The sequence below is a fragment of the Bombina bombina genome, chromosome 12 (assembly GCF_027579735.1).
Source record: "Bombina bombina isolate aBomBom1 chromosome 12, aBomBom1.pri, whole genome shotgun sequence".
NCBI lineage: Eukaryota > Metazoa > Chordata > Amphibia > Anura > Bombinatoridae > Bombina > Bombina bombina.
The window spans coordinates 50,382,411-50,396,835 of record NC_069510.1 but is presented as its reverse complement, the minus strand read 5'-3'; the positions used below and the strand labels follow the sequence as shown (position 1 = coordinate 50,396,835).

Genomic DNA, 14,425 nt, shown 5'->3' with positions numbered 1-14,425 from the left:
TTTGGCAGTGAAGGGCTCACTGTGAGTAGAAGGGATCTAAGTGCTCTTAGGGGGAAAAAGAAGAAGAATTCACATAGTGTAATTCTGTGTCTGTGTAAACTGTACAAAATATTTATTTGGAACACAAAAAGAAACGCACTGACGTCTGACGAAGAAGAAGATATTAACTTTGAAACGCGTAAGGACTAACCGAGTGGGCTTTCAGAGACTTTACTTATATACCGGCAGCCTGTTTGTTTCCTCTGTGAAACCGCTTTTTATTTTAGAAATTTTAAGTGTTTTATTAGACATTTTGTGTTTTAGGATGCCCCTTTAATTTCACAAGCTGTATCCATTGAGATAGACTGTTGTGAAACCCTCTGTTGATCAAAGACAATTTGGGGAATTGCATTACATGTTATAAAGCTTACCTCATTACGGATTGAGGTTAAAGAATGTAAGTGCGTTTGGGAAACTTTGCCTCCTCCTAGGGGTAGAGAAGTAATTCCCATGAGTAAGGGATTGTGGACTCTCACCACCTGTATGAAAGAAAGACACATTACACAAAGAGGAGCAAGCAGGAATCTGTAGACTTGGGTCTACATATGATACTTTGGGGCTTGGTTAGGAGTCTGAAAATCAGACAAATTCTATTAAAAAATAAGCAAAACTATACATTGTTACAAAAATGCCCCCAGATGGGCTATATAAATGAATCATCTACAAAACATTTATTTGTATAGTGTCTCTAAGATTTTTTTTTAAACATATTAAATAGTAATTAGAACTTAAATGTATCTTGAATATAAATCGTGACTTGAGTATAGGTGGATCAATTGAAATTAGAGAAATTGATTAGCTAGTCTGAGTTAAAGCACATTTCAATAAATCATGGTTCAGCAGTGAGCAATAACTTCTTGAGTTGACAGGCACAGCTCTTTGCAAAAGGTAAATAGTTTCCGAGTGTGTGACATATAAGCAAATGGAAAAAAAAAGTTGAGCAACCTTTCAGTTATATTGGCATGTTGGATTGTGGCTAAATAAAAAAATAAAATTTATCTGATTGCTCTATATAAATAATAATCAAGAAAACATCCTACTAATTTGTATGATTATTTTTTTTACAATTAAAATATGTTGAATGAGTGAAGACTATATTTTTTATTATGGGAGCCTACTTACCATTTTTTTTAAATTTGGAAAATTAAGTGAAATTACTTGCTATGAATATGGGAGCCACGCATTTCGCTATCATTACTGAATGGCTGCACTTCTTTGAGTATCAGCATTTAAATGTCAGCTTTTAAAATCACAATGTTACAGAGATGCAATAGCACCAGTTTTTTAAAGGGAAAGTAAACACCTTCATATACAGTATATATATATATATATATATATATATATATATATATATACAGTATATATCAATCCAGCACACAAGTCTTAGTCTAAAATCTACCAACTACTTCCCAGTGAAGAGAACAGATATATCCATAGCTAATAGCAATTAATTACTAGAAAAAGACAATGCAAAGTATAAAAGATATATCATATACTAGTGCCAGATATAAAACCACCTATGATGACAGTCCACTGTATTAGTCCAGTACTGCGAGTGGGCCCACTCTTAATTGCACGTGTCTTCATAGCAGCATATAATAGAAAGTTTGACTTAAGTTTAAATCCATTCAAAAAAGAAAAAATGTTTCCATCACAATCACAATACCATATGCAGCTGCAGTTATATATTATGTAAGCCCCGTAGCAGTCTTATGGCCCAAGTAATGGTGTGAAACACTCCAGATGCAGCAACCCTCTTAGGGATATATATACTGTGTGTATATATATATATATATATATATATATATATATATATATATATATATCTATATATATATATACTGTATGTTACCAACACATACTTATTTACATTTTTTCAATTTTAGGATATCCTGCAGTTTAACCAGTGTGTAATATATGGCAGATATAAGGTAACATACCTCACCGGCTTCCACTATTCGTGGTCATCCAAACTGCATGTTGAACTTATTGTGATTGAAGTGTAGTTTAACTATCTCCCCATGTATCCTTAAAATCAGAGGGCGCCCATTTCTCGACCACCTATTGCCCATAGCTCTGGCCACAAATTGTGGTGTATATCAGTTATATAGGGCTCTGCTAAACTCCTTCTGTATTCTTAAGCTGTAGCGACACGCGTTTCACCCATAGCGCTTGAAATGGAAGATTTTCTTTCAGAACTTGAATGACCCTGCTTATTTCTGAAGACTAACCCTGCTACATATCTTTCCCTATTTGGATTTATTTGCTAACTGCAAAACAATGCATTTCATACTAACAGTATGACCATGGGTAGCTTGTTGTCTGCAGACTCAAGCCCAGATTGGCTCCTCCAAATAAGGCAAATTATGGGTGGAATTTGGGTATTTAGAAACTATTGCAGAATTTGCTTTAAAAATGTTTAGACTTGGCTAATACATCAATGCATAGCAACACAATAAACATGTCTTGTCATTTCAAATTGTTTACTGTCCCTTTAATTGCTTTTTCAAATATGGCTGCCAGGTGTTCAGTATTTCAGTTACTTGCCATTAAAATAAATGGTAAAAAAAAATATTTAAACATATACTTATTGCGTCTGGTGTGAGCACCGAGTTGTGATGTGCTATAAAAATGTGGGTCTGAGGCATATACTTGACAGAAGCTACAATGACAAGGTTGGATCTGAGATTTGATGATGAACTCCCAAGATCACTCGCTGGTTATCCCCAGATCACTCGCTGGTTTTCCCCAGATCACTCGCTGGTTTTCCCCAGATCACTCGCTGGTTTTCCCCAGATCACTCGCTGGTTATCCCCAGATCACTCGCTGGTTATCCCCAGATCACTCGCTGGTTTTCCCCTGATCACTCGCTGGTTTTCCCCTGATCACTCACTGGTTATCCAGCATTTTTGTGAAGGACGTCTTACAACCTTATGTTGAAATGTCATTATTTATATAGCAATATTTACACAGTCAGAAGGCTATGGGTATCATAACATATGCACTATACCAGTTGCCAGGATGTCTTTAAAGGTAAAGTCCATGACTAAAGGTACATGAAACCCCAAACGCTTCTTTCATGAATCAGATATAGCATTACGTTTTAAACAAATTTCCAATTTACTTCTATTTTTGCTTCATTCTCTTGGTATAATTTATTGAAGGATCAGCAATAAACTGCGGGGAGATAGCTGAACAAATTGGTAAGCCAATGATAAGAAGTGTATATGTGCAACCACCAATCAGCAGCTAGCTGGGCTCCTGAACCTACCTAGGTATAGTTTTCAACAAAGGATACCAAGAGAACAAAGCAAATTAGATATAGCATACAATTTTAAACAACTTTCCAATTTAATACTACTATCTGAATCATGAAAAGAAAATGTTGGGTTTCATGTCCCTTTAATACGGCAGCTTTCAGAGGTCACTAAGGTCAACTCAGGGTGCCCTGCAAGGAGCACTCCCCATAAACCTAGCCTGCATTCAATCCCTACAAAGGGACTTAGAAACAATTAATTAAAAAGGAAAACTTTCGGCTAGATTACGAGTCTTGCGTTAGCCTTAAAAAGCAGTGTTGAGAGGTCCCAACGCTGCTTTTTAATGGCCGCTGGTATTACGAGTCTGGCAGGTACAGTTGTACCGCTCACTTTTCTTCCGCGACTCGAGCATACCGCAAATCCCCTTACGTCAATTGCGTATCCTATCTTTTTAATGGGATTTGCCTAATGCTGGTATTACGAGTCTTGGAAGAAGTGAGCGGTAGACCCTCTCCTGTCAAGACTTCTACTGCATTTAAAAGTCAGTAGTTAAGAGTTTTATGGGCTAACGCCGTAACATAAAACTCTTAACTAAAGTGCTAAAAAGTACACTAACACCCATAAACTACCTATTAACCCCTAAACCGAGGCCCCCCCCCACATCGGAAACACTTTAATAAATATATTAACCCCTAATCTGCCGACCGGACATTGTCGCCACTTTAATAAATATATTAACCCCTAAACTGCCGCACTCCCGCCTCGCAAACAATAGTTAAATATTATTAACCCCTAATCTGCCGTCCCTAACATCGCCGACACCTACCTACATTTATTAACCCCTAAGTCTAAACCTAACCCTAATCCCCCCCCAACTTAAATATAATTTAAAATAATCTAAATAAAATTACTACAATTAAATAAATTAATCCTATTTAAAACTAAATACTTACCTGTAAAATAAACCCTAAGATAGCTACAATATAACTAATAGTTACATTGTAGCTAGCTTAGGGTTTATATTTATTTTACAGGCAACTTTGTATTTATTTTAACTAGGTACAATAGTTATGAAATAGTTATTAACTATTTAATAACTTCCTAGTTAAAATAAAGACAAATAAATCCTAACCTAAGTTACACTACACTATCATTAAATAAATTACCTAAACTACCTACAATTAATTACAATTAAATTAAATAAACTAAAATATGGGGAAAAAAACACTAAATTACAGAAAATAAAAAATAATTAAAAAATTTTTTAAACTAATTACACCTACTCTAATCCCCCTAATAAAATAAAAAAGCCCCCCAAAATAATAAAATTCCCTACCCTATACTAAATAACAAATAGCCCTTAAAAGGGCCTTTTGCGGGGCATTGTCCCAAAGTAATCAGTTCTTTTACCTGAAAAAAAAAAAAGACAATACCCCCCCCAACATTACAACCCACCACCCACACACCCAACCCTACTCTAAAACCCACCCAAACCCCCCTTAAAAAACCTAACACTAACCCCTTGAAGATCACCCTACCTTGAGACGTCTTCACCCAGCCGGGCACAAGTGGACCTCCAGAGGGGCAGAAGTCTTCATCCAATCCGGGCAGAAGAGGTCCTCCAAGCGGCAGAAGTCTTCATCCAGACGGCATCTTCTATCTTCATCCATCCGGAGTGGGTCGGGTCCATCTTCAATCCAACCGTCGCGGAGCCATCCTCTTCAAACAAAGTCCAAGCGAAGAATGAAAGTTCCTTTAAATGACGTCATCCAAGATGGCGTCCCTTGAATTCCGATTGGCTGATAGGATTCTATCAGCCAATCGGAAATTAAGGTAGGAAAAATCCTATTGGCTGATCCAATCAGCCAATAGGATTGAGCTCGCATTCTATTGGCTGTTCCAATCAGCCAATAGAATGCAAGCTCAATCCTATTGGCTGATTGCATCAGCCAATAGTATTTTTCCTACCTTAATTCCGATTGGCTGCTAGAATCCTATCAGCCAATCGGAATTCAAGGGACGCCATCTTGGATGACGTCATTTAAAGGAACCTTCATTCTTTGCTTGGACTTCGTTTGAAGAGGATGGCTCCGCGTTGGCTGGATTGAAGATGGACCCGCTCCGCTCCAGATGGATGAAGATAGAAGATGCCGTCTGGATGAAGACTTCTGTCGCTTGGAGGACCTCTTCTGCCCGGATCGGATGAAGACTTCTGCCCCTCTGGAGGTCCACTTGTGCCCGGCTGGGTGAAGACGGCTCAAGGTAGGGTGATCTTCAAGGGGTTAGTGTTATGTTTTTTTAAGGGGGGATTGGGTGGGTTTTAGAGTAGGGTTGGGTGTGTGGGTGGTGGGTTGTAATGTTGGGGGGGGTATTTGTTTAGTTTTTTCAGGTAAAAGAGCTGATTACTTTGGGGCAATGCCCCGCAAAAGGCCCTTTTAAGGGCTATTTGTAATTTAGTATAGGGTAGGGAATTTTATTATTTTGGGGGGCTTTTTATTTTATTAGGGGAATTAGATTAGGTGTAATTAGTTTAAAATTCTTGTAATTCTTTTTTTCCCCTGTAATTTAGTGGTTTTTTTTTTTAGTAATTTAGTTTATTTTATTTAATTGAAATTAATTGTAGGTAGTTTAGGTTATTAGTTTAATTATAGTGTAGTGTTAGGTGTAATTGTAACTTAGGTTAGGGTTTATTTTATAGGTACTTTTGTACTTATTTTAGCTAGGTAGTTATTAAATAGTTAATAACTATTTAATAACTATTCTACCTAGTTAAAATAAATACAAAGTTGCCTGTAAAATAAATATAAATCTTAGCTAGCTACAATGTAACTATTAGTTATATTGTAGCTAGCTTAGGGTTTATTTTATCGGTAAGTATTTAGTTTTAAATAGGATTAATTTATTTAATTATGCTAAATTTATTTTGTTTAATTTAAATTATATTTAAGTTAGGGGGGGTTAGGGTTAGACTTAGGTTTAGGGGTTAATAAATTTATAATAGTGGCGGCGACAGATTAGGGGTTAATAAATTTAATATAGTTGCAGCGACGTTGGGGGGGCAGATTAGGGGTTAATAATATAATGTAGGTGTCAGCGATAGCGGGGGCGGCAGATTAGGGGTTAATAAGTGTAAGATTAGGGGTGTTTAGACTCGGGGTTCATGTTAGGGTGTTAGGTGCAGACATAAAATTCATTTCCCCATAGGAAACAATGGGGCTGCGTTAGGAGCTGAACCCTGCTTTTTTGCAGGTGTTAGTTTTTTTTCAGCCAGTTTTTTTTCAGCCAGCTCAGCCCCATTGTTTCCTATGGGGAAATCGTGCAGGAGCACGTTTAGCCAGCTCACCGCTGACTTAAGTAGCGCTGGTATTGAGGTGAGATGTGGAGCTAAATTTTGGCTCTACGCTCACCTTTTTGCGGCTAACGACAGGTTTAAAAAAACCTGTAATACCAGCGTTGTCTTAAGTGAGCGGTGGGGAAAAAAGGCTTGTTAGCAATGCACCCCTGTTACCGCAAAACTCGTAATCTCGCAGTTTAATTTTGGTTTTCTTTGTTACCTCAAAAAGGGTGTTAGACTGAGTGTGCATGTATGTGTGAGATTGTGTGTGAGATTGTGCGTGTGTATGTGTGAGATTGTGCGTGCATGCGTGTGAAATTGTGTGTATGTGTGAGATTGTCTGTGCGTGTATATGTGAGATTGTGTGTGTGTATGTGTGAGATTGTTTGTGTGTGTATGTGTTAGATTGTGTGTGTGAGATTGTGTGCTTGTGAATGACAGATTGTGCGTGTGTGTGTGTATGTGTGAGATTGTGCGTGCGTGAGAGATTGTTTGTGCGTGTGTGTGTATGTATGTGTGAGATTGAGTGCGTATGTATGACAGATTGTGTGTATGCGCGTGTGTGTATAAGATCGTGTAAGAGTGTGCGCGCGCGCGTGTGTGTGTATGAGATTGTGTGCATGAGATTGTGTATGTTTGCATGCAATTTTGTGTATATACTGTATGTAGGAGATTGTGTGTGTGTGGGTTTGTGTGTGTATAACATAGTTGACGAGGTTGAAAAAAGATAGAAGTCCATCGAGTTCAACCTATACAAATCTAATATACTTACAAAAAAGCTTCAGATGAGTTTAAATTAATCCCATTAAAAAGGTGACCTATTTAACACAAGCAATCTATTCCTGAATTCTGTTTCTAGTCACAAATTTATCTAAACCATTTTTAAATGTATTTAAGGCAGCAGTCGCCAACCGGTCGTCCGTGATCAAGCAGGAATGAATCTCCTCTGATGGTGTCACCCCCGTTGTGCCGCCGCATCGCCACAACTCCCCTACAGTTCCTGGCTGAACACCAGTGAAAACTGATGGAGTTAAATTACAATCTCCCTACATACGTTGCATAGTACTGCGCAACTTGCGTAGCTAGATTGTATTTTTAACTTCTCCCGCCCGGCGCGCTGCTCAGAGGAAGATGATGGAAGCCTCTGGACCTTGATTTTCATAGCAAACGGCCATCAACCATGGCAGTAGAAGAATGCGTTACGGGTCACACAGTTTTTTCACATATACATTTCTTAAGTATATGCGTTCAGCCAAACTTTTAACAGTCAAGTTATTGCCAAGTAACATTTCCCTTCATATCTTCATCACTGACAACAGATAGAATTTTTTAACTCTTCTTAGGTAAGTGACCAGTGATAGTTTTATTTTAACTGTGCACAGTGCAATATTTAATGGCATCGAAGAGCTTGAGTTTGATAACTGTCATTTCTTGTTTGGGTTTAGATTCAAATAAAATAAACCAACATTTTGCATTTCTTTGGTAATACTTTGCGTAACCGCGAGTTGATAAATTAATCAGAGCCTTTACAGCCCCCGAAAGGCACCATCAGGAAGGACATTAGAAGAAAAGAAGAAAACGTTCAAAGTTTCAAGAAAATATGATGGCAGCTACGTGAATTTTGGATTTATCCAATAACCTTGAAGTGAGCTGGATCCATGGCTACTTTGTGTTGTGTGTTCTGAGAGTTTATCCAATGATGCCATGAAACCTTCAAAACTCGGCAGGCACCCAGATTTAGCTAAGAAACCAGTTGAATATTTTCAAAGGATGCGTGAAAATATGCAAAAACAAATGAGTTCATTAGCAAAAATGACTGTTGAAGATAAGTCCTGAGTAAAGGCTTCTTATTTGATAGCACTTCAAATCGCGAAAAGTAAAAAGCCATATACGAATGGAGAAGAATTAATTAAGCCTTGCTTGTTACAAGCCTGGGAAGAGGTTTTGGGGAAACAGGCTGTCCAGATATATGTCCTGTCCTGCAGGCTCGCCAGAAACAGCAGTTATGAAGCAGCGGTCACAAAGACTGCTGCTCCATAACCTGTCCGCCTGCTCTGAGCAGGCGGACACACATCGCCGGAAATCAACCCGATCGAGTAAGATCGGGTTGATTGACACCCCCCTGCTGGCGGCGCATTGGCAGCGAGTCTGCAGGGGGCGGCGTTGCACCAGCCGCTCTTGTGAGCTGCTGGTGCAATGCTGAATACGGCGAGCGTATTGCTCGCCGTATTCAGCGATGTCTGTCGGACCTGATCCGCTCTGTCGGATCAGGTCTGACAGACATTGATAACTAGAGGCCAATGAATCAACAGACATAACTAACAAGGCAGTTCTCCTTTGTTTTGTGAGATTTGAGTGTCAAGGAGAGCTAAAGGAAGAACTTCTTTGTTTGCTCAACTTGCCAGGTAGAACAACTGGCTCTGAGATTTTCAATGCACTTAATGGTTATTTCCTGAGATACGGTATTGAATGGAAGAAATATGTTGGGATATGCACAGACGGTGCCGCAAGCATGACCGGGCATCGTTCAGGAGTTGTTACAAAAGTGAAAGATGTTGGACACCCAGACATCTTGTTTACTCATTGTATTATACATTGTGAGCAACTGTCTCCAGAACTGCACGAAGTACATTCTGATGTAATTAACATTGTAAATGAAATTCAGCACAAAGCCCTCAATTCTTGAATATTTGAGGCACTTTGTAAAGAAATGGGCTCTCAATATACTCATCTTCTTCTTCACGCTGAGGTGAGATAACGGTTGAGGGGCAAAATAATAACCCGATTGTTCGACCTGCGCCAAGAAGTCAAGGTATTCTTCCAGCTACAAATTAATTTGAAATTACAAGATCTCTTGTCAGACGATGATTGGCTAGCCAAGATTGTATACCTGGCAGATATTTTTTCACTGTTAAACGAGCTAAACACATACTTGCAAGGACAGCTTACCGACGTGTTAAAATAGATGCATTTCAAAAGAAAATATTGCTGTGGCAAATGTGGTTAGCTGAAGAAGATCTGCAAATGTTCCCGAATCTTGATGAGTATATGAAAGGGGAGGATGTCAACTGACAGGTAATAACCATTGTTCAACAGCACTTACGGTCGCTCACAGAATCTTTTGGCCGTTATTACCCAAAGGAAGAGGACCCCAGACATGGCAATATGTGGGTAACGGATCCAATTTCAGCAAAAATTGAAGATAGCAATTTGAGCATGAAAGAGAAAGAAAGCATGATCGATCTATCATCCGACAACAGTCTCAAAGCGAAATTCCATTTTTTGGCTCTCCGTAAAACGTGAGTACCCAGTGCTGAGTGAAAAAGCAATCAAAATTTTGATTCCATTTGCAACAACATATTTGTGTGAAAAGACATCCTCATCTGTTACGGCAATCAAAAACAGGTACCGCTGTTGGCTTGAAATACAAACCGCTCTCTGTGTTGCAGTGATGTCATTGGAGCCAAGAATCCATAAACTTATTTTAAACAAGCAGCAACAAATATCACACTAATAATTTTGTTATAATTAATCAAGTGCATTTCATATCAATAAAATGGAACTGTTATGATCATTATTTTATAGAGGTTTGTATCTTTTTAAAAAAATTGATGTTAGTGGTCCACGGGATTCAAAATTGTGAGTTTAGTGGTCCCTGAGGTCTGAAAGGTTGGCGACCCCTGATCTAAGGTATCTACATTCACTACCTCCTTAGATAATAATAAGTTCCACAATTTGATTGCTCTTACAGTGAACAAAATGTTTCTGTTGCAGGGCATTAAATCTCCTTTCCATCAGCCTTAAATTGTGACCTCTTGTCACAAACAATCTTCTATAAGGGCCTTGAATATATATATTTAAAGTTTTCATGTCACCTCTCAAGTGCCTTTATTCTAGAGAAAACAGACTCAGTTTGGGTAACCTCTCCTAATAGCTTAGTCTCCATTCCCCTTATTAGCTTTGTGGCCCTTCTCTGAACTTTTTCTAGGTCTGCAATGTCTTTTTTTGAGATCAGTCCCCAGAACTGCACTCCATACTCAAGGTGAGGCCTTAACAGGGATTTATATAGTGACAGAATTATGCTTTCCTCCCTATGCATCAATGCCTCTTTTAATACATGCTAGTATCTTATTAGCCTTAGAAGTCACTGCCCTGCATTGTGCACCCATCTTTAGATTGTTATCTATTACTACTCCCAAATCCATTTTTTCCTCTCTTTGACTAAAGTCTAATTCCATTTAAATAATAGGTAGCCTATTTATTTTTACTTCCAAAATGTGGAACCTTGCATTTTCCAGTATTAAATCTCATTTTCCATTTACCTGCCCATTCTTCTATTTTTTTGTGGATCCCCTTGTAAAGCAATTTTATCCTGCTCTGACCTAATGACCTTATACAACTTTGTATCATCTGCAAAAATAGAGATGTTGCTATTTAATCCTTGCTCCAAGTCATTAATAAAATATTAAACAGAACAGGGCCCAGTACTGATCCCTGGGGGACTCCACTGATTACCTTTGTCCACAATCTGAGTATGATACGTTTACTACTACTCATTGTTCCCTGTCTTGTATCCAGTTATTTATCCATGAGCTAAAATTTTCAGATATTCCCAGTCCCTTAATTTTGTACATTAATCTCTCATGTGGCACTGTATCAAACGCCTTTGCAAAATCTAAGTATATCACATCAACTGATTCCCACTTATCTATATTTTTACTTACTTTATCGCAGAATCTAATTAGATTAGTTTGACATGATATATTTCTCATAAAACCATGCTGATTAGAACTCATAATCTTGTTTACACAGATACAACCATCAATATAATCCCTTAAAATCACTTCAAGTATCCTCCCCTCTATTGATGTCAGACTATGAGATTGAGTTTGTGTGTATGAGATTGTGTGTGTATGAAATTGTGTGTGTGTGTGTGTATGTATGTGTATGTATGCGATTGTGTTTGTATGTGTGTATGTATGAGATTGTGTGTGTATGTGTGTATGTATTTGTGTGTGTTTGTATGTGTAGGTATATGAGATTGTGTGGGTATATGAGATTGTATGGGTATATGAGATTGTGAGTGTGTGTATGATTGTGTGTGTGTGTATATGATATTGTGTGTGTTTGTATGCATGTGTGTGTTTGTATGCATGTGTGTGTTTGTATGCGTGTGTGTGTTTGTATGCGTGTGTGTGTGTTTGTATGCGTGTGTGTGTTTGTATGCGTGTGTGTTTGTATGCGTGTGTGTATGTGATTGTGTGTGTATGCGATTGTGTGTGTATGCGATTGTGTGTGTGTATGCGATTGTGTGTGTGTATGCGATTGTGTGTGTATGTGTTTCTATGTGTGTGTGTTTGTATGTTGGTATATGAGATTGTGTGGGTATATGAGATTGTGTGGGTATATGAGATTGTATGGGTATATGAGATTGTGTGGGTATGTATGATTGTGTGTGTATGTATGATTGTGTGTAATTGTATGATTGTGTGTGATTGTGTTTGTGTGTATGTATGTGTAGGAGATTGTGTGTGTATGAGATTGTGTGTGTATGTATGTGTTTGTATGAGATTGTGTGTGTATGAGTATGCGATTGTGTGTGTATGCGATTGTGTGTGTATGTATGAGTGTGTGTGTGTTTGTATGTGTGTGTGTGTGTTTGTATGTGTGTGTGTGTGTTTGTATGTGTGTGTGTGTGTTTGTATGTGTGTGTGTGTGTTTGTATGTGTGTGTGTGTTTGTATGTGTGTGTGTGTTTGTATGTATGTGTGTGTATGTGTGAGTATGTTTGTATGTGTGTGTGTTTGTATGTTGGTATATGAGATTGTGTGGGTATATGAGATTGTGTGGGTATGTATGATTGTGTGTGTATGTATGAGATTGTGTGTGTATGTATGTGTTTGTATGAGATTGTGTGTGTATGCGATTGTGTGTGTATGTGTGTGTGTATGTGTTTGTGTGTATGTGTTTGTGTGTATGCTATTGTGTGTGTATGCTATTGTGTGTATGTATGTGTGTGTGCTTGTATGTGTGTATGTATGAGATTGTGTGTGTGTGAGATTGTGTGTGTATGCGATTGTGTGTTTATGCTATTGTGTGTATGTGTGTGTGTATGTATGTGTGTGTGTGTTTGTATGTGTGTGTGTTTGTATGTATGTGTGTTTGTATGTATGTGTGTTTGTATGTATGTGTGTTTGTATGTATGTGTGTGTGTTTGTGTGTGTGTGTGTGTGTGTTTGTATGAATGTGTGGGTGTTTGTGTGTGTATGCTATTCTGTGTATGTATGTGTGTGTGTGTATGTATGTGTGTGTGTGTATGTATGTGTGTGTGTTTGTATGTGTTTGTATGTGTGTGTTTGTATGCGTGTGTGTTTGTATGTGTGTGTGGGTATATGAGATTGTGTGGGTATATGAGATTGTGTGGGTATGTATGATTGTGTGTGTATGTATGATTGTGTGTGATTGTGTATGTATGTGTGTGTGTGTATGAGATTGTGTGAGTATGCGATTGTGTGTATGCGATTGTGTGTGTATGTATAAGTGTGTATGTGTGTGTGTTTGTATGTGTGTGTGTGTGTGTTTGTATGTATGTGTGTGTGTATGAGATTGTGTGTGTATGTGATTGTGGGTGTATGCTATTGTGTGTATGTGTGTGTGTGTGTTTGTATGTGTGTGTGTTTGTATGTGTGTGTTTGTATGTGTGTGTATGTATGTGTGTGTGTTTGTATGTGTGTGTGTTTGTATGTTGGTATATGAGATTGTGTGGGTATGTATGATTGTGTGGGTATGTATGTGTTTGTATGAGATTGTGTGTGTATGTGTATGTATGAGATTGTGTGTGTGTGTGTATGTGTGTGTATGCGATTGTGTGTGTATGTGTTTGTGTGTATGTATGTGTGTGTATGTATGAGTGTGTGTTTGTATGTGTGTGTGTGTTTGTATGTGTATGCTATTGTGTGTGTATGCTATTGTGTGTATGTATGTGTGTGTTTGTATGTGTGTGTGTTTGTATGTGTGTGTGTTTGTATGTGTGTGTGTTTGTATGTGTGTGTGTGTTGGTATATGAGATTGTGTGGGTATGTATGATTGTGTGTGTATGTATGATTGTGTGTGATTGTGTGTGTTTGTATGTGTGTGTGTATGAGATTGTGTCTGTATGTATGTGTTTGTATGAGATTGTGTGTGTATGTATGTGTTTGTATGAGATTGTGTGTGTATGTATGTGTTTGTATGAGATTGTGTGTATGTGTGTGTGTATGTATGCGATTGTGTGTGTATGCGATTGTGTGTGTAGGCATGTGTGTATGATTGTGTGTGTGTATGATTGTGTGTATGTATGTGTGTGTATGTATGATTGTGTGTGTTTGTATGATTGTGTGTGATCGTGTGTTTTTGTATGTGTGTGTGTGTGAGATTGTGTGTGTATGTATATGTTTGTATGAGATTGTGTGTGTATGTATGTGTTTGTATGGGATTGTGTGTATGTGTGTAATTGTGTGTGTATGCGATTGTGTGTGTATGTATGTGTGTGTATGCGATTGTGTGTGTATGTATGTGTGTGTGTGTGTATGTATGAGATTGTGTGTGTATGAGATTGTGTGTGTATGTATGATTGTGTGTGTATGAGATTGTGTGTGTGTATGCGATTGTGTGTGTATGAGATTGTGGGGCCGATTTATGATGCTGTGAACGCAGCTGTTTCTGCGAGAGCCTTCGGGTTCGCCGGAAACATAAGTTAAGAAGCAGCGGTTTTAAGATTGCTGCTCCTTAACTCGTCTTCCACCTCTGAGGTGGCG

At 38.2% G+C, this 14,425-nt stretch overlaps 1 long non-coding RNA gene across 1 annotated transcript in view; it reads right to left on the bottom strand.

Annotated features, from left to right (window-relative positions):
- Window positions 1-410: 410 nt before the first annotated feature.
- LOC128642563 (uncharacterized) overlaps window positions 411-14,425 on the bottom strand; it is a 69,987-nt gene continuing 55,972 nt past the window's right edge. The window contains exon 3 of the long non-coding RNA XR_008399688.1: window positions 411-466. This is a non-coding gene — a long non-coding RNA (uncharacterized LOC128642563). The remainder of the gene's footprint in view (window positions 467-14,425) is intronic.